Genomic DNA, 19,097 nt, shown 5'->3' with positions numbered 1-19,097 from the left:
TATCTTATCAGTGGCATCAGAGTAGTGTTGATCCTATGGCCTTTGCTACATCACCTAGCCCACCAACCTTCAACTATAACCAAACCTTAGTTTCCATATTTAATGGGGAAGCATATGATTATTGGAGCATCCAAATGGAAACTCTATTCATCTCACAAGACTTGTGGGATGTTATAGAGAATGGCTATCCAGTCCCAGAAAGCCAAGAAGAATTGGCTACGTGGACAGCAGCAAAACAAAAGGAGTACATGCAAAACAAGCAACATGATGCTAAGGCTATGCTATTCATCCAACAAGGAGTTAGTAGAGAGATATTTCCAAGAATCATGCAAGCAAAAAATGCAAAAGAGGCGTGGGAGACTCTGAAAAATGAATTTAAAGGCACAGACAAGGTAATTTCTATTAAACTTCAATCTTTGTGGAAGGATTTTGATACATTAATAATGCGGGAAGATGAATCTATACAATCTTTCTTCTCTCCTGTCTCTAATATCTTCAATCAAATTAGAAGTTACGGGAACATGATTGAAGACAAGAAAATAATACTAAAAATATTACGAAGTCTTCCCGTAAAATATGATCATATTGTGGCTGCCATATAAGAATCGAAAGATTTATCTAAACTCACTCTAGTAGAATTAATGGGCTCTTTAGAAGCTCATGAAGCTAGAATGAAAAGATTTGAGTAGCCACTAGAGCAAGCATTCCAATCTAAAATTAATATCTCTAAAAATGATGGAGATAAGAAAAATAATCGAGGAGGAGCATTTACTAATCGTGGTAAAAGGAGAGGAAAGCAATGGAGTAATAATGCTTCAAGCTCCTATTGCAAATTATGCAAGAAAAATAATCATGATACAAATGATTGTCGTTACAAATGCAAAAAGTGCAAAAGGCACCTACACTACGAAAAGATTGTTTTTACCGACAAAAAGAAGAAGCAAATTTTCTAGAAAATAAAGAATCCCTTGATCATACTTTGTACTCCGCTTTATCTTCTCAAGAATCAAGGGATGTATGGTATGTTGATAGTGGTTGTTCAAACCACATGACAAAAAACAAAAGTTGCTTTGTGCAACTAGATGAGACAATAAAATCCAAAGTTACACTTGGTGATGGAAATGTTCAAACAATTGAAGGAAAAGGCACCATTGCTGTTAAAACTCAAAATGGTAGCCAAAAATATATCCATGATGTTTTTTATGTGCCAGGTCTTACTCAAAATCTTCTAAGTGTTGGTCAACTTATTCATAAAAATTATAAAGTCATCTTTGATGATGATAAATGTAATATCATTGATAAAAGAATCCAGAAACACAAAGCACCTATGTAACCTATATAAAGACATAAGTTATAGCAAGCCATGTAATGTAAGTAAAGAAGCTAATAAGCACAATTCAAGTTAAGGTGTCAATTTTCTGAAAACCCATCCTCTTCCTACTCCCATCATTTCTATCATACATTTCTACTATATCCTTCCATAGAAAAAAGGCATAACCACACCCCATATCCTAACACACACCAGGGCCAGATGGTTTCCAACCATTTTTTTACAAATCTTATTGGAGTGCCATTAGTCAAGATGTGTTGGCAACTTGTTTCAAATGCTTTCACCACAGGCACTATTCCTTTGAATCTGGTTGATACTCTCATTGTCCATATTCCCAAGATAGACTCCCCAGTTTTGCTTAAAGACTTTAGACCGATAAGTCTTTGCAATGTTTTGTTTGAAATCATTACAAAGGTTTTGGTTAACAGGACCAGACTCCACTTGGATTCTTTTATTGGGTCTCTTCAAAGTAGCTTCGTTCCTAATAGAGGACCAAAAAATAATGCTCTAATTGCCAAGGAGATTGTCCATCATATGCATAGGAAGAAAGGGAAATCCAACTGCCTCCTCTTGAAGATTGATTTTGAAAAGTTTATGTGACCATGTTGACTGGGAGTTTTGAGGGTTACATTCGGTGAGTTTGGCTTTCCTCCTCAAATTATTCAGTTGATCTTAAACAACACTTCCTATACTTCTTATGCTCTTAAATGGAATACTTCTATCCTTGATAGTTTTACTCCCCAAAGAGGTCTTCACCAGGGAGATCCTATGTCTCCTTATTTGTTTATGCTCTACATGGAGAAACTTGCAATTCTAATGCAGGAAAAGGTTGACTATGGTGATTGGCAACTTGTTAAGATCTCCATAAATGGTCTCTCTATTTCTCAGCTTTTCTTTGCAGATGATTGCATTTTGTTTGTGAAGGCCTCTTCTAAACAGGTGTGGTTGGTTAAAGAGGTGTTAAATCTTTTCTATAAGGTTTCAAGCTTTGAAGTTAATGTCTCTAAGTCTGTTTATAAGGTGTCTATAATATCCTTAGAATAAAGCAGGATAAATTCTCCTCCATTGAATTTAACCATACTACAAATCTAGGAAAATACTTTGGTTTTCCTCTTTTGTTAGGTCATGTCAAGAATTCTAACTTTGCTTTTATTGTGGATAATATTACTTCCAAATTAGCATGGTGGAAAAGAAACTTATTGAGTAGAGCGGGGAGGGTCATTCTTGCTAGCTAATTCGGTGCTTGCATTTGTGCCAACTTATACCATACAAAACTTGTGGTTGCTTGAAGGGGTTTGTGACAAAATTGATTCCTATATTCATGGCTTCATTTGAGGGGTCTTCATTGTCATTGGGTTAAGTGGGACACCATAACCACTAGATCTAAGAATAGGGGTGGTCTTGCTATATGCTGCACTAGGGAAGCTAATGTTTCTTTGTTCGAGAAAAAAAATTTGGAGTATCATTAGCGAACCTGACAAGCTTTGGGTCAGAATTCTTGTGGATAAATACCTAAGGACATCGCCTATTATGAACATTGCCTATTATGTTTCACATTCACTTGGCAGCTCTTACTCTTGGACCTCTATTCTAAATGCCTTAGATGCCATTAAATCGGGTTTTCGGGTGTGTATTGGTAAGGGAGATGCATCTTTATTATATGATAATTTCTTGGAGGAAGGGCCAATTTGTGGGATGGTGGATTTGGTTCACATTGTAGATGTCATCAATTATGTCCTTGTGTATTGTTCAAGACCCACAAAAATAAATGTGACATCCTACACAACACTCAGAGACACGTGTTAACCCTCCACGTCAGCCTTGTTACAGAAGTGCAGACGCTCGACCCTTAGCAACCAGGCTTCCCAACTAATAGGTTATCTCTAACCTATTAATATTCAAATATATTTTAATATCTTTATCTATTGGTAGGTAATTAATTATCTACAAATCCACACATTATCTACAAGGTACGATTACCTTCTACCTTTTATCTATAAGCCATTGTTTATCTCTAACATTATCTATTAGCTCTCGACTATTATCTACAAGTCAGAAATTATTTGTAAAGGCTACAATAGTCCCTACAAACAAGGACCGACAATTATGCTCCACTCCTATAAATACCATGTTCCATCGAACCCTTTACACTTACATTCGCTCACACCTCGAGCTTACACATACTTGCTCTCATATGCATATACTTGCTTATTTCTCCTAACTCATATTCTTACTTGAGCGTCGAAGTATTTTTGTTTTGCAGGTCCCCCCTCTTGTCTTCTTGATAGAGACACCTCTTAAAGCCAATGTGTGAAGTTGAAGAGCCCTCTTCGGCCACGTCCACCCTGACGTATGCTAGCTCTGGATTTTGGTAAGAACATTTGGCACCCACTGTGGGGCCGCGGTAAAACATACCTCATGGTCTCTCGTAAATTCTTTCATATTCGTCTTGGTTAGCACTCGGTTTGGCCTCAAACACGAGACCCCTCTTGAAGACTCCCATTCTTGTCCGATAGCTATGACAGACACAAACACTCTAAGCAACTCCAAACCCGTATCGTAAAGATGGAGCGATGCCAAGAGGAGGAGTTGAGAAAGTTAAAGGCTGACCATGATTAGTTGGAGGCTCGTGCCAGACGTCCCCTGGGCGATGAGCACTTTGCTTGAGCACACCTAGGGGGAATCACACCCCTGATGCATAGTTAACACTATAGATGACTTAAGTCTCTCCCACATGCATCATCCCGCAAGGCAGACTACCTGTCGATATCCTTTTGTCGACCGCATTATGGAGACAGACATACACTTGGGGTGGAAACCACTTAACCTCGAGCGACACGATGGGACAATAGATCCAGACGCTACCTGGATGCCTTCCTGACTCAGGCAAACCTCTACACTAATAACGACGTGATTCTATGTCGTGTCTTTCCAACGTCCCTCAAGGGGACGACATTGACCTGGTACGGTGGGCTCCCACCTAGATCCATAGATAACTTCAACACCCTCGTCAAACAATTCAGTGCGCAGTATGCCATCAGTAGGTCTCATTGCAGGACCTTGACTGCCTTGGCCAGTCTGTGACAAGCAGAAGACGAGTCCCTCAAAAAATTCATGGACAGATTTGGGCGCACAGCCGTCTAGATCAGAAATCTTAACCCCGCGGTAGCATTGCATTCCATGCTCCTAGCCTTACGCCCTGACAAGTTCGTGGACAATTTGTGCAAAATGCCACCTGGTAGCATGGCCGAGTTGTGTGAGCGACCTGAGGGCTACATTCAAATGGAGGAAATGTCCAAACTCAAAAATGAAGTCCGACAAGTCAGAAAAAAGCACAAGTGCGAAGCAAACACCAAGACCGATTTGCACAAGTCGGACAAGAGGCACAAGCCAGACAAGCACCAGCCTCTCCCCAAAGGGCCCAGGCATGAGCGTTACACACCCCTGACGACCAATCACACTACAATTCTGGAGGAAGCTTTCAACTTGGAGGTACCCATCCGATGACCCCCAACGAAACCTCCCTGGCTGGGGTCAAATGCAACCAAATACTACAGGTATCATCATGATATTCGTCATAACACTGAAGATTGTTGCGCCCTAAAAGACATGATTGAAGAACTTATACAGGCTGGGTACGTAGCCTAGTTTGTTAAGAGGCCATACAACCACCAAGCAGGAGCAAGACTAAGAGGACACCAAGAGGGAAATTTTTTCCCTAATATACATTTTTTTTATACCAAAATATACAACTCCCCCCATTATTTACACCAATATACAACTTTACTATTCATAGTGTAAATTCGGGTTGGGGGGACCTAAATTTACACTAATGTAAAAAATATTTGCATTTTAACATTGAGAATTCAGGTTTCCCAAACCCGAATTCTCGACGTAGTTTTTGATTTTTTTTAATTTTTTTAGAAATATATATAAATAAAGGAAATTAATACAATTGGAGAAGATTATGAAGTTAAACAAAATTAGTTAAAAATATTATAATGTAAATTTATTTTGAAGATCTACATTAGTATTAAATTATACAATTGAAGAATGTTCTATTAATTTATGAATGATGTGAAATGAAATACATTAATAGTACAAAAAAATTAATTTTCTTGACTTGAACTTCCAGGACGGTGGGAGCACCTATTTTTTGAATGACAAACTAGCCTGCAGATTGAACGCCATTTTTGTTGACCTCTTTCCCTCATCCATATTTGTTCGTATTCTTGTAGATTTTGGTAGACCTTTTTTGTTGCTCCTCATGGCTGAATTGGCACATAATTGTGGTCCTTCATATGGTGGTCAGTAATCATGATGATGCATGTCTGCTAATGAGACTTTGTAGACACTTGACATGTAATCCAATGTGTACACTAGACTAACGTATAACAAGTAATATATATTAATGTGCTTACATGCAGCAATGACTTGTGCACATGGCATGTGTAGCTTTTGAGGTTTCCCAAAATCACATGTTCTTTGATCCATCCTAACAGTGAATTTCCCCATTCGATGCCTCTCTCTCGTATTCACTCTTTCCTTAACTTGAAATTGAAATCTTTGGCGGTCAAACTGTTAAACGAAGTGAGTGTTGGACTTAGTTTCTTCTTTAGTGAGGAATTTGGCTACGATAAGTGTGTAAACTTTTCTAGAGGTGATCATTGCATCAGCCTGAGTCCCACGGTCAATGAAATATTTGTTTAACTTCTCATACGTGGCTTTGACCAATACTATGATTGGAAAATTTTGAATTTTTTTAAGCATTGAGTTTAGTGACTGCCAAATTAGTGGTCATGTGTCCTTACCGTTTTCCGTCATCCCATGCCAAGGTCCAGTGCTCCCTTGGTATTTGATCAAGTCATGTTGTGTCGTGCGAGTTGTCTTCTTGTAACTCCTGGTAGTGGCGAGAAAACTCTGATTGAGTCATGGCATACCTTGTAGTTTGAAAAAAATGTAAATATGAATGTTAGTTTAATGTTAAATAATTAAATATTATGCGTTAGAACACATGTGACAAGTTGTTTGCTATCCACCCACTATCAGGTTGTCTGTATGCACTTTTGATTGACTCGCGCCTGTTAGAGATTAACCATATACCATGTTGTGGTGTCACATGTGTTCTCAAGTTTCACAAAAAAAAAGTGTCACCCATTTACTGTCTCACCCTCAACAATGGCAAATGCCAATGGAAATATGTTGTTAGCGCCATCTTGTGCAATTGCAACTAACAACGTCCCTTTGTATCTTCCATATAGCCATGTTCCATCGATTTGCACAATGGGTTTACAAAATGCAAACGCATCAATGCATGCCTTAAATGACCAAAAAAGTCGATGGAATATGACCTTGTTTGGGATTGGTTGGTTGAACTCGTCCAGTACAGGAATAGTTTGAATCTTGACAATTGTGCCAGGGACGAAAAGTTGCAAAGCTTGTAGGTATTTGGGAAGTATGTTGTATGACTCTTCCCAATTACCATATACCTACTCGAGGGCCCATTGTTTTGCCAGCCATGCTTTACGATATGTGATGGTGTATCCGAACTCTTGTCTTACGAATTCAATGAATGTAGGAATGGTTAGTTGCTCATTTTCTTCAACCATCGCAACGATATTTTTGCCTACAAGTTTCAAATCCATCTTATTGTGATCTTGTGAAATGGTTGGCATGACACATGTGTGAGGCCCTTCTATCATTCTAATTTCCCAAACTTTTAGATTTTTTCTTTTGGACGCTTTAAGTTTCCATTGGCACCATTCAGTTGGGCAACATAAGACCCATGTATCCTTCACACACCTCTTGGCTTTGAAAGTTACATGGTTCTTAATGTGCCACATTTTTACCGCGTGTTTCAGGTCCTCCAATTGACGGAATCACTAACCAACATACAACCTGTCATCGTGCGAGTTAGATTGTTGTTGTTGGTCCAAAAAATGCCTATAGTCGGGGTTGTCAGGAACTTGGTTGTCACCAACATCAGCGCTATTTGGATATGGACGATAGACATTTTTAGTTGATGTTTGTTTGAAAAGAAACTATATGTCATTATCGTAGTTGTCGTCGTTGTTGTTGTTGTCCGCCAAAATTTCATCTTTGTCGTCACTGAAGTGACCAACTACTTTATCTGGAAACCCATTTTGAGCATGATAGTCATGTTACATTTCATTGCTTTCAGATTGAGCAACATGGATATCAATAATTGGGTCAAAATTTAGTTGTGAGGGCTCATTTAGTTGGGGAGTCGTCTCATAGTAGTTTGACGATCCACCAAGTAGTTGTGTGTACGAACTAATGTAGGTATTGAATTCGGTGGGTTCAAAATGAGGGACTTAATAATCATTTGGGGTCGTGTATGGGATTTGTGAGTAAGAGGATGGGCCTTCATGGTAGGTTTGAGTATGATAGTTAGTGTATGGTGTTTTGTGAATTTGTGGCGATTGAACGATTGTTTCGACATTGGTGGTAGAAGAAGGTTGTTGTTCGTATTGTACGAGCAACTAAAAGCCACTTAAGCATTGATGTTGGTTATAGACACCAAACATGCCATCAATATCCTCATCATCATTGATGGTAACAACCTGGTAATTGGACATGCCAGACCCAACAGAAATAGGGTATCGATAAATGACTGTGGTTATGGTTTGACCTCAGTTTAGGCCCATCTTATGTAGGATTTTTTATTTCAAGGCATTCAAGGTGATGCCCTTCCTCATTGAAATAAGTACATTGTTTCCACCCTTAAACTCAATGCCCTCGTCATAGTCGACTACATAGGCATTGTAGTAGACTAGGTCAGGGACATTTTTGTTTTTGCTTGCCATGGTGATTAAGAGTGATTAGGTTTGGAGACTGAGAGTGTTTTGGTTTGGAGACTGAGAGTGATTTGGTTTGGAGACTGAGAGTGATTTGGTTTAGAGACTAAAAGTGATTTGGAACTTATGTTGTGAAGTGTTTTATGTGTAGAAGAATATGTTTGGAGACCTATTTATAGTGTCGTGGCTACGGATAGATCCAACGGTCGTCATCGCACCAACAATTTTAACAGTCCAGATTGCCTCCACAGTGTCATGAATAGTGCACTGACAATTTTTGTGGTCAAAATTGCGTGAACAGTGTTGTGAATAGTGCATTGATAGTTTTTTGCGATAAAAAAATGATCTATAATAACGTGAACAGTGTTCTGACGCGCACAATGACATAACAGTGATGTGAATAGTGTTCTGACGCACATAGTGACGTGAATAGTGTTCTGCAAAATTCTTGGCGCGCACAGTATCGCTACAGGATTCCTGACACCGATAGCTTTTTGTATTTTTTTTAAAATTATGTCCAACACATTACTAATATCCATGACACATTTTTTTTTGTAGTTTAAACGTCAAAGAATAAAAAATATATCGTGCACCAATTCCATGGACAACCACCTCAAAATATGAGAACAAAATAAAAAAAAACTATGATTTGGACCTTTGCAACAAAGCTTAAGTGTCCATATTCTGTATTTTTTTAAAATTATGTCCAACACATTACTAATATCCATGACACATTTTTCCGTAGTTTAAACGTTAAAGAATCCAAAAAATATATATATCGTGCACCAGTTCCATGGACAACCACCTCAAAATAAAAAAAAACTATGATTTGGACCCTTCCAACAATGATTAAGTGCCCATGTTCTGTATTTTTTTAAAATTATGTCCAACACATTACTAATATTCGTGACACATTTTTTTCGTAGTTTAAACGTCAAAGAATCCAAAAATAAATATATCATGCACCAGTTCCATGGACAACCACCTCAAAATAGGAAAACAAAAAAAAACTATGATTTGGACCCTTGCAACAATGCTTAAGTGCCCATTTACCAGTTCATCTAAATGCACACTTAACACTAGTGACTCATCCAACTATAAAAAAATTCTATAAATACCACTATAACTAAAGACATTTGTAAAACTTTCAAATATTCATCTCAACCCCTATCACAATGTGTCACCCAACTGCATATGTTTTTGTTTACTACAACGACCAAATCTACAACACTAATAAGGACACCACCTTCGTTAGTAACAACACAAAAACTTTCATGGTCAACAAGGCCATAACCTTTACACAATTGCTTTAACTTGTTCACCAAAAACTAAACATTGGACCACAACAACATATCTAACATCTCCACTATCGATACTCCATATTTGAGTTAGGACATCATTTTATGTACACATCTTTTATTCTAGGAGATGATGCTGATGTTCAACAAATGTTCAACATTTTTTACAAAAACTCACCACTACCATTTTTGGAGTTATTTGCCATAATTTGTGACAATAATAACCCACCAAGCAACCAACATGACTCAACCTCCAATCTTGAGGACCTATCAAATGAATACGAAAGTTGTTGGGTCAAAAACCATGGTAGTGATATTGACTCCTCTTTCGGGCCTGAAGGAAGTAACATGTCTCCATTCCACGAAACAATATTCAAACGAGATTGGTAATCTAGGGATGATTCAAGTCTTAGTTGTTTCTGCTATGAGGTTTTGTTGTAGTTTCTTATGTCGGTGTTCAGTGATCACTTTACGTAATGAAATAAATTGTTTGTTTAAATTTAAGTTAACAATTTCCAGTTTACCCACTTCTACTGCAGTAAGTGGCATGGTAACATAACAACCGAAATTCACAACACTTTGCAATTTACACTAGACTGTTAAAAAAATAAAGGCTTCACCAACAAAACTGACATAAAATGGACAACTCAGAATCTCTTTTTCACTTTGAAAATTATAATGGACGTCTGCTGCATCAGGTACCAGGGAAAAATCACAGTCCAAATTGACAACACTTTTCAATTTGTACACGTCTCTAAAAAAATAAATGTCTCACCAACAAAACTAACATAATATGGATAACTCAGAATCTTTTTTTCACTCTGAAAATTATAATGGACGTTTGCTGCATCAGGTACTAGGAAAAAATCACAGTCCAAATTGACAACACTCTGTAATTTGCACACGTCTCTAAAAAGAATAAATGCCTCACCAACAAAATTGACATAAAATGGACAACTCAGAATCTTTTTTTTACTCCGAAAATTATAATGGACATATATACTGCATCATGTACCAGGGAAAAATCAACATTAGATTCCAGAGAAACCTTTAGTAGGAACACAATTCTAACCTTATGAGATTCCAATACACATCAACAGGACAAAATGCTCATACAACTATAAATAACACCAAACACCCTCAATACAACCACACAATTTCACACAACATACATTCACAAACCAAATTCAATCTTAATACTATGGTATTCTTGGGAGAAACAAGTAGTTAGACCATTGCTAACTCAAGATTAGCCTTCATTTTTCCAAATGGATCAATCACTCATAACCAAACTAGTGTTTATTTTCAAAGTCCCACTCCAACACCAATGCGAGTTCCTAATGACTATTCTTTTGAGACACTCAAGAGTAGAATACACAACACCCTTTAGCTAACCAACGATCAATTAGTGGATGAAATCTACTACCGACAGCCATTCATAGATGCAGGTTAGCAATATTTTTTTCAATCTCTACAATTGAAAAGTGATGATGATGTTTACACAATGTTAATGTGCAATGAGCAATACTCATGTGTTGGCCCTATAGAATTATTATGCACCATCAATAGAACACTAGATGGTATACTCAAACAACTTCAATCCATTATTACTCCTACTCATGATGCAATTATGTATTACAATGGGAAGTGGAACATACCACGCCAAGGTGGGTTTTTGGGTTACTCCTTCACTGGAACAAATCTAATAAGATTTGACATTCCTTCGGGATGTAGCATGGGCAAACTCAAGGATATAATCAAGCAAGTTGCACCTATGGGGGTTCCCCCTTATGGAATTCACAAATCACAGGTGGTCAGACAATTGTTCTTTCGACAACCAGGCCATGCTAAGTATTTAGAAAATTAATTGAATATGAAATAACAGAGTTGAAAAACGATGAAGACATGCTAAAGGTGTTAGTAGAATCCAACTACTAGAAATGATTCTACCCAATAGAAATTTTAGCTATTTTTAACAAACCAGTAACCGAAATGGAAGAAGACATGTCTCCTGCACAACATCTTTCAGACTATCATTAGTTTCATCATATTTGTGTTGTAATTATATTTTTTAGTATGTTTTGTTATTCTCGTCTATCATTTCAGTCACCACACTATTTAATTTTATGTCTATTATATAAGAAAGATGTATCAATTATTTATTCACCGTGTTTTTTAATTAGTTTTAATACAACTAACTAATTTTCTCATTTTTTTAATTAACGTGCATAACAAAACAAAACCGTCAATGACACATAAATTTAGCTAAAAAATACCTACATCGTAACTAAAAAATTATATTATAATCTTCTCTAATTTTATTAATTTCCTTTATTTATATATATTTCTAAAAAAATAAAAAAATAAATCAAAAACCATGTTGAGAATTCGGGTTTGGGGGACCCAAATTCTCAACGTCAAAATGCAAATTTTTTTTTTAAATCACAGTGTAAATTCGGGTCCCCCTAACCCAAATTTACATTGTGAATAGTAAAGTTGTACATTAGTGTAAATAATTGGGAAGTTGTATATTTTGATAATTTTTTTTATATTAGGGAAAAAATTTCCATCAAGAGGAGCAACACAAGAACCACAAAGCAGACAAAAAAAGAGCAGAAGATCGAGGCAGACAAAGACAACAACAACAGAGATGTGAGTGACAACCTCCAAAAGAATAGGAACCCACCCAGGAAATCAGAGGTGTAATCAACACCATTGCGGGGGGATTTTCCTATGGAGGGCAGTCCAGCCAGTCTCAAAAATGCCATCTGCACGCCATCCAGGACATCGGCATTTATTTTGTCAATGCACCGCTACAACGAAGTATCCCTCCTATCACCTTTATGGATAGGGACTTCAAGGGCATCAACCCTGTCAACCAGGACGAGCTAGTGGTCATCTTCATCATCATTGCAAACTTCATGGTGTCCAGAGTTCCTATTGACCAGGACAGTTCCACCGATATCCTGTATTGGAAGACTTTCAAGAGACTCAAGGTTTCCCTTGACACTATCCAGTGTCCACCGTCACGCCAGTCCACTCCTTGGCTTTGCGGGCAAGAAAGTAGAGACCAGAGGCTACATGGACTTCATGACCACCTTTGGTCAAGGCAAACTCTCCAGGAGCTTCACCATCAGATATCTACTGGTTGACGCAGACACATCACACTTTGTTTTAATCGGCATAAAGACACTTAACGAGCTTGGTGCCATAGTTTCCACGCCTCATTTGAAAATGAAATTCCCTGCCTTGAAAGTCAAAATTGTAACCATTATGGCTGACCAAAAGCAAGCACGACAGTGATATACAGAGATTCTGAAGGTAGCACCATATCCTTCCACCAAGGAGCCTTCCAAGCCTCACACTACAGTAGTTGAAGGCATTCAAGTCATGAGTGTGGATGAAAGGTCTCAAATCTGAGTCTTGACCATCTACCAATCAAGCTTGGGCAATGAATTTGACATAGATCCACAAGACGACACCTTTGACAGAGGCCCAAAACCTATCGAAGAGCATGTCAAGTTGCAACTCGAACCTAAACCTGGGTAGTGCATGTGGCTTAGTAGCGACCTCACTAGTCATGAGCACCAACGCATTGCCGACGTGCTACATGAAAACGGGAATTTATTTACTTGGCAGCCGTCTAACATGCCAGGAATCCATCCTAGCATAATCTACTACAAACTTGTTATATGTTCCTAGGCCAAAACAATATCACAGAATAAAAGGAAGATGGGAGAAGAATGGCGTAAAGCTGTCAAAGAAGAAGTGGATAAACTCCTCAATGCAAACTTCATTAGAGAAGTCAGGTTTTCCACCTGGCTCGCCAACATCATCATGGTCAAAAGGTTCAACAACAATTGACAAATGTGCACCAATTACACTAATCTGAACAAGGCATGCTCTAAAGACGCATACCCTCTGCCCAACATCGACAGGCTAGTCGATGGAGCATCTGGGTTCCAAGTGCTAAGCTTCTTAGATGCCTACTTTGGATATAACCAGATCAGGATACATCCACCAGACAAGGATAAAACGGAATTTATCACTGAAGATGCCAACTTTTGCTACAGGGTCATGCCTTTCGGCCTTAAAAATGCAAGTGCTACGTACCAACAACTGATGGACCGAACCTTTAAACAACAGATCGGACGAAACATCGAGGTATATGTGGATGACATGGTCATCAAGTCTCAAAGCATAGCCCATCATGTGGTAGACCTGGAAGAAATCTTTGGGGAACTACATAAATACGACATGCGTCTCAATCCTGAAATATGTGCTTTTAAGGTAGGCGGAGGCAAGTTGCTTGACTTCATGATCACTCACCAGAGGATTGAAGTCAACCCCAACAAATGCACTGCCATATTGGAGATGCACAACCCCACCAACATCCAAGAAGTCTAGAAGTTGAAAGCTAGGCTAACATCCCTGTCCAGGTTCCTCCCGAAGCTCGCTAAAAAGGCGAAACCATTCTACAAATTGCTCAAGAAAACTGAACCCTTCCTATGGGATGAGACTAGTGAACAAGCCTTCCTGGCTTTCGAGAAGACCATAGACACACCACCAATTTTGAGTCCACCTAGCCCAGGAGCACCCCTACTCCTGCATCTCTCAGTAGCTGATGAAGCTGTTAGCTCAGCCCTCGTATAAGAGGAAGGGAAGCACCAACTCCCTATCTATTTCACCAATCGCATACTCCATGATGCCGAGAAGCACTACCAAAGGATAAAAAAGGTGGTGCTAGAACTCATCACCTTGACCGAACGACTTAGGCCCTACTTCTAGAGTCATCAAGTGGTAGTCAAGACGAACTACCCCATCAAGCAAGTTTGGAGAAAGCGTGAACTCACAGGAAGGATGGTGGCTTGGTCTATCAACTTTCAGAGTTCGACATTTAGTATGAACCACGCAGCCCCATGAAGACACAACTCATGGTTGACTTTCTGGTAGAATTCGTTGGGAATGACACAACCACCCTAAACTGATGGACCCTTTACGTTGACGGTGCATCCAATATAAAAGGAAGCGGGGTAGGGATCATCCTCGAAGGCCTTTACAATATCACTCTAGAGCAAGCCCTCAAGATCAACTTCAGAGCCTCAAACAATCAGGCAGAGTATGAGGCGCTCATTGCAGATCTGAAGCTAGCAAGAGAACTTGGAGCGTAGAAGCAAGCTTCATGAAGATGAATCAAGTTGATTCAAGATGTTTTGATGATAACAAAAGATGATGACAAAAAGCCCAAGAGAATGATTTCAAGATTGAGTCAACACTTCAAGAATCAAGAGAAATTTAATTTCAAGATTCAAGAATCAAGTTTCAAGATTCAAGTTTCAAGAATCAAGAATCAAGAATAATCAAGTTGAAGATTCAAGAATCAAGAAAAGACTCAATCAAGATAAGTACTAAAAAGTTTTTCAAAACATTGAGTAGCACATGAATTTTTCACAAAACCTTGGTGCCTGAATGATAGGGGTGGTAGTTAGTGCTCTTTTGAGGCAATGAAAGGCCTCTTTGCATTTATCATTAAAGTCAAACTCCACCTCCTTTTGCAACAAGTTGGATAGTGGAAGGGCTACCTTGCTAAAATCTCTTATAAAGCGCCTGTAGAATCCTACATGACCAAGAAAAGATCGCACCTCTTGCACGCAAGAGGGGTAAGGCAATTGTGAAATAACCGAAATTTTTGTAGGATCTACTTCAATGCCCTTATTGGAAATAATGAAGCCTAAAACTATACCTTGCTCAACCATAAAATGACAATTTTCAAAATTTAGAACAAAGTTAGTTTCAATGCATTTGTTCAAAACCTTTTCTAGACTATCCAAACAAATATCAAAAGAGGATCCATATACAGTGAAATCATCCATAAACACCTCTATGCAATTTTCTAAAAAATCACTAAAAATACTAATCATGCACTGCTGGAAGGTACCAGAGGCATTGCACAGGCTGAAAGGCATCCTCCTATAGGCAAAAGTGCCGAAGGGGCAGGTGAATATGGTTTTTTTCTGATCCTCAGGAGCAATAATGATTTGCATATAACCAGAAAAACCATCAAGGAAACAGTAGTGAGATTTACCTGCCAGGTGTTCAAGCATCTGGTCAATGAATGGCAGGGGAAAATGGTCCTTTTTGGTAACCTGGTTCAGCCTCCTATAGTCGATGCAGACTCTCCAACTGTTCTGCATCCGAGTAGGAATCAACTCCTCCTTCTCATTTTTGATCACGATGAAGCCGGTTTTCTTCGGGACTACCTGGATGGGACTCACCCATTAGCTGTCGGAGATAGGATAAATGATTCCAGCTTGCAAAAGCTTGGTTACCTCCTTCTTCACTATCTCAAGAATCATCGGGTTGAGTCTTCTATGTGGCTGTCTAACTGGTTTAGCCCCATCCTCTAAATTTATTCGATGCATACATGTGGATGGACTAATACCAGGAATGTCCGCCAGGGTCCAGCCTATAGCCTTCTTATGCTTCTTGAGAGCAAATAACAACTTCTCCTCTTGCTCATTAGCAAAGGAGGCATATATAATTACTGGAAAACTTTTGCTATAATCCAAGTAAGCATATTTTAAATTTGATGGCAGAGGCTTCAATTCTGGTGTGGCCGGCTGGATAGTGGTAGAAAGAGATGGTTTCTCAGCCTGTACCTCATAAAGAAAGTCAGAGGTATGTGTACTTCCTAAAACATGGTTAGTTCTATCTGACTCTATAAAATCAATCTCAAGAGGTAAAACATCAGCAGACATGTAATCAATATCAAATTCAGATTCACTGTCACATCTAATTCAGACATATGATCAAGTACAAATTTAGATTCAATGCATGAAGAGTGACAAGCATGCAGATTAGAATGAAGATCAGTCATATATTCATCAACAACATGGTCAATTATTTCAACATGAAATACAGAAAGATCTTCAGATGGGTATTTCATAGCATCAAGAATATTAAAATGAATAGTTATATCACCAAACTCCATAGATAGTGTGCCTGCATATACATCTATCTTAGTTCAAGCCGTTTTCATAAAAGGTCTGCCTAGAATGATGGAAACTGATCCTTTAGAAAATCCCTCCTCCATATTCAAAATAAAAAAAGCAATAGGGAAAATCAGTTCACCAACTCTAACTAAGACATCCTCTATGAAACCAGCAGGATAGGCAACACTTCTATTAGCTAAATGAATTACCACATCAGTTGATTGCAAGGGACCAAGAGATAGAGAATTAAAAATAGACAGAGGCATCACACTAACAAAAGCTCCTATATCTAGCATGGCATTTTCAAACTTAATGTTCCCTATAATACAAGGTATGCTGAATGTACCTGGATCTTTACATTTTTCAGGGATTTAGGGAACAGATTTACCAATCAATGCAGAGACATTTCTGCTCATACTAATTCTTTCACTTCCTTTAAGCTTCCGCTTATTAGTGCACAACTCCTTCAAGAATTTAGCATTTCTTGGAATTTTCTTTATTGCATCCAACAAAGGTATGCTTACCTCTACTTTTCTAAATGTTTCCAAGATCTCCTTCTCCGCCTCTTCCATTTTTTTGTTGGAAATTGCTCTTGGAGGGAATGGAAGAGGGATATGATGCTTCTCTTTAGATTCACCTGCATAGAAATTGTTAGGTAACTTACTCTTTAAATTTTTGTCATCATCTTTTTCTGGAGTAGAGTGAAGTTGGGCTGGTTCATTTGCTGGTTGAGGTTCTTGACACTGCTTTCCTTATCTCAATGTAATGGCACTCACATTTTTGGGATTCTGGACAGATTGAGAAGGTAATCTGTCAGAATCTGATTAGTTAAGCTCTGAATGGAGGCTTTGGTTTCTTGTTGAAACTACATGTTTTGCATAGTCATTTGCCTCACAAGTTCTTCAAGGGAAGGTTGCTGTTTCCTGTTTCTGGGGCTATTGCTGTTGTTGCTGCTGGATTGGTGGAGGAACGTATGGTCTGCTTGGGCCAGCAACATTTTGAAAATAAGGCTGTTGTTGCTGTTGTGAAGGATTCGACCATCTAAGGTTGGGATGATTCCTCCACCCGGGATTGTACCTGTTGCTGGAGAGGTCATAATTGTTCTGTTGTGGCTGATTTTGCTGCTGAGGTTAAGGAGGTCTGTTGTAGATGTTTGCAGCATAAGCTTCAGGATGTTCAATTGCTTCAGATTGTTGCACAGAAGGGAAAAGGTCTATGTGGTGGTAGGTAGTGGATTATAAACCATAGAGTCTGGCGACAGGTGCAGATTTTTGATTCATGGCCAGTTGGGTTACCAGGTTAATCAAGGCATCTAGTTTACCTTCAAGCTTCTTAGTCTCGGCTGATGAAGATGAATTCTTGGCTACTTCATGCACTCCTCTAATGACAATAGCATCACTTCTAGCACTAAATTGCTGGGAGTTGGAAGCCATCTTCTCAATTAAATTTTTGGATTCAGCAGGGGTCATGTCTCCAAGGGCTCCACCACTGGCAGCATCTATCATACTTCTCTCCATGTTACTGAGTCCTTCATAAAAATATTGGAGAAGAAGCTGCTCTGAAATCTGGTGGTGAGGGCAACTGGCACATAATTTTTTAAATCTCTCCCAGTATTCATATAGGCTCTCTCCACTGAGTTGTCTAATACCTGAAATATCCTTTCTGATGGCCGTGGTCCTGGAAGCAGGGAAAATTTTTTCTAAGAATACTCTCTTGAGGTCATCCCAGCTTGTGATGGACCGTGGAGCAAGGTAATAAAGCCAGTCCTTTGCCACTCCCTCTAAAGAATAAGGAAAAGCCTTCAGAAATATGTGATCCTCCTGGACATCCGGGGGTTTCAAGGTAGAGCAGACAATATGAAATTGTTTCAGATGTTTGTGCGGGTCTTCACCTGCAAGGCCATGAAACTTTGGAAGCAAATGGATTAGTCCAGTTTTAAGAACATATGGGACATCCTCATCAGGGTATTGGATGCACAAGCTTTCATAGGTGAAATCAGGTGCAGCCATTTCCCTTAGAGTCCTCTCACGAGGTGGAGGTTGTGCCATGTTCTCAGAATGTTCAAAATTAGAATATTCAAAACAATAATGCTCAAAATCACCAATAGCAGAATGCTCAGGATGCTCAAAAGGTACTAAATGATGTCTAACTAATCTATGAAATGTCCTATCTATCTCAGGATCAAAGGGTTGTAAGTTAGATGGATTGCCTTTAGTCATACACTATATTCAGCATGCACAACTAGTTGCCTTCTTATGCAAGTAACAGTGTAGGTGTGAACTACAGCTACCATTAAATGATATCCAAATGACTTGAAATTTTGTGAGCAACCTTGTAAAATGATGAGAAGATAGCACAAAAAATTTCAAACAAAAATTCAAAGTCTAACTATAGAAGCTAAAAATGACAAGTTAAGAAAAATAAGAGAATAGTACTTGGAAAATAAAAAACTTTTGTCAGAATCTCAATTTTTGGAAGGAGACCCCAGTATGGCCGGCTGCCACGACATGGGAAATTTTTTTCTACCCCAAACACATATAATAATTGCGATTTGATAACCGGAGCAAAAGTTATGACCGTTTGAAGTTTTGACAAAAATCAAATTTGCTACTTTTTTGGAACTTTCAAATCTGACCAAACAAAAGGCTCCAACTATTTT

The 19,097-nt window shown here is 38.6% G+C and overlaps 1 non-coding gene across 1 annotated transcript; it reads left to right on the top strand.

Moving 5' to 3' along the window:
- Positions 1 to 18,001: 18,001 nt before the first annotated feature.
- Positions 18,002 to 18,108, top strand: LOC113002054 (small nucleolar RNA R71). The gene has a single exon (XR_003267582.1). It is a non-coding gene; the product is annotated as a small nucleolar RNA R71 (small nucleolar RNA).
- The last annotated feature ends 989 nt before the right edge of the window (positions 18,109 to 19,097 follow it).

The sequence above is a fragment of the Glycine max genome, chromosome 6, assembly GCF_000004515.6.
Source record: "Glycine max cultivar Williams 82 chromosome 6, Glycine_max_v4.0, whole genome shotgun sequence".
In the NCBI taxonomy this organism is placed as follows: Eukaryota; Viridiplantae; Streptophyta; class Magnoliopsida; order Fabales; family Fabaceae; genus Glycine; species Glycine max.
Note: the sequence above shows the minus strand (reverse complement) of the source record. Positions and strands in the feature narration are given on the sequence as shown.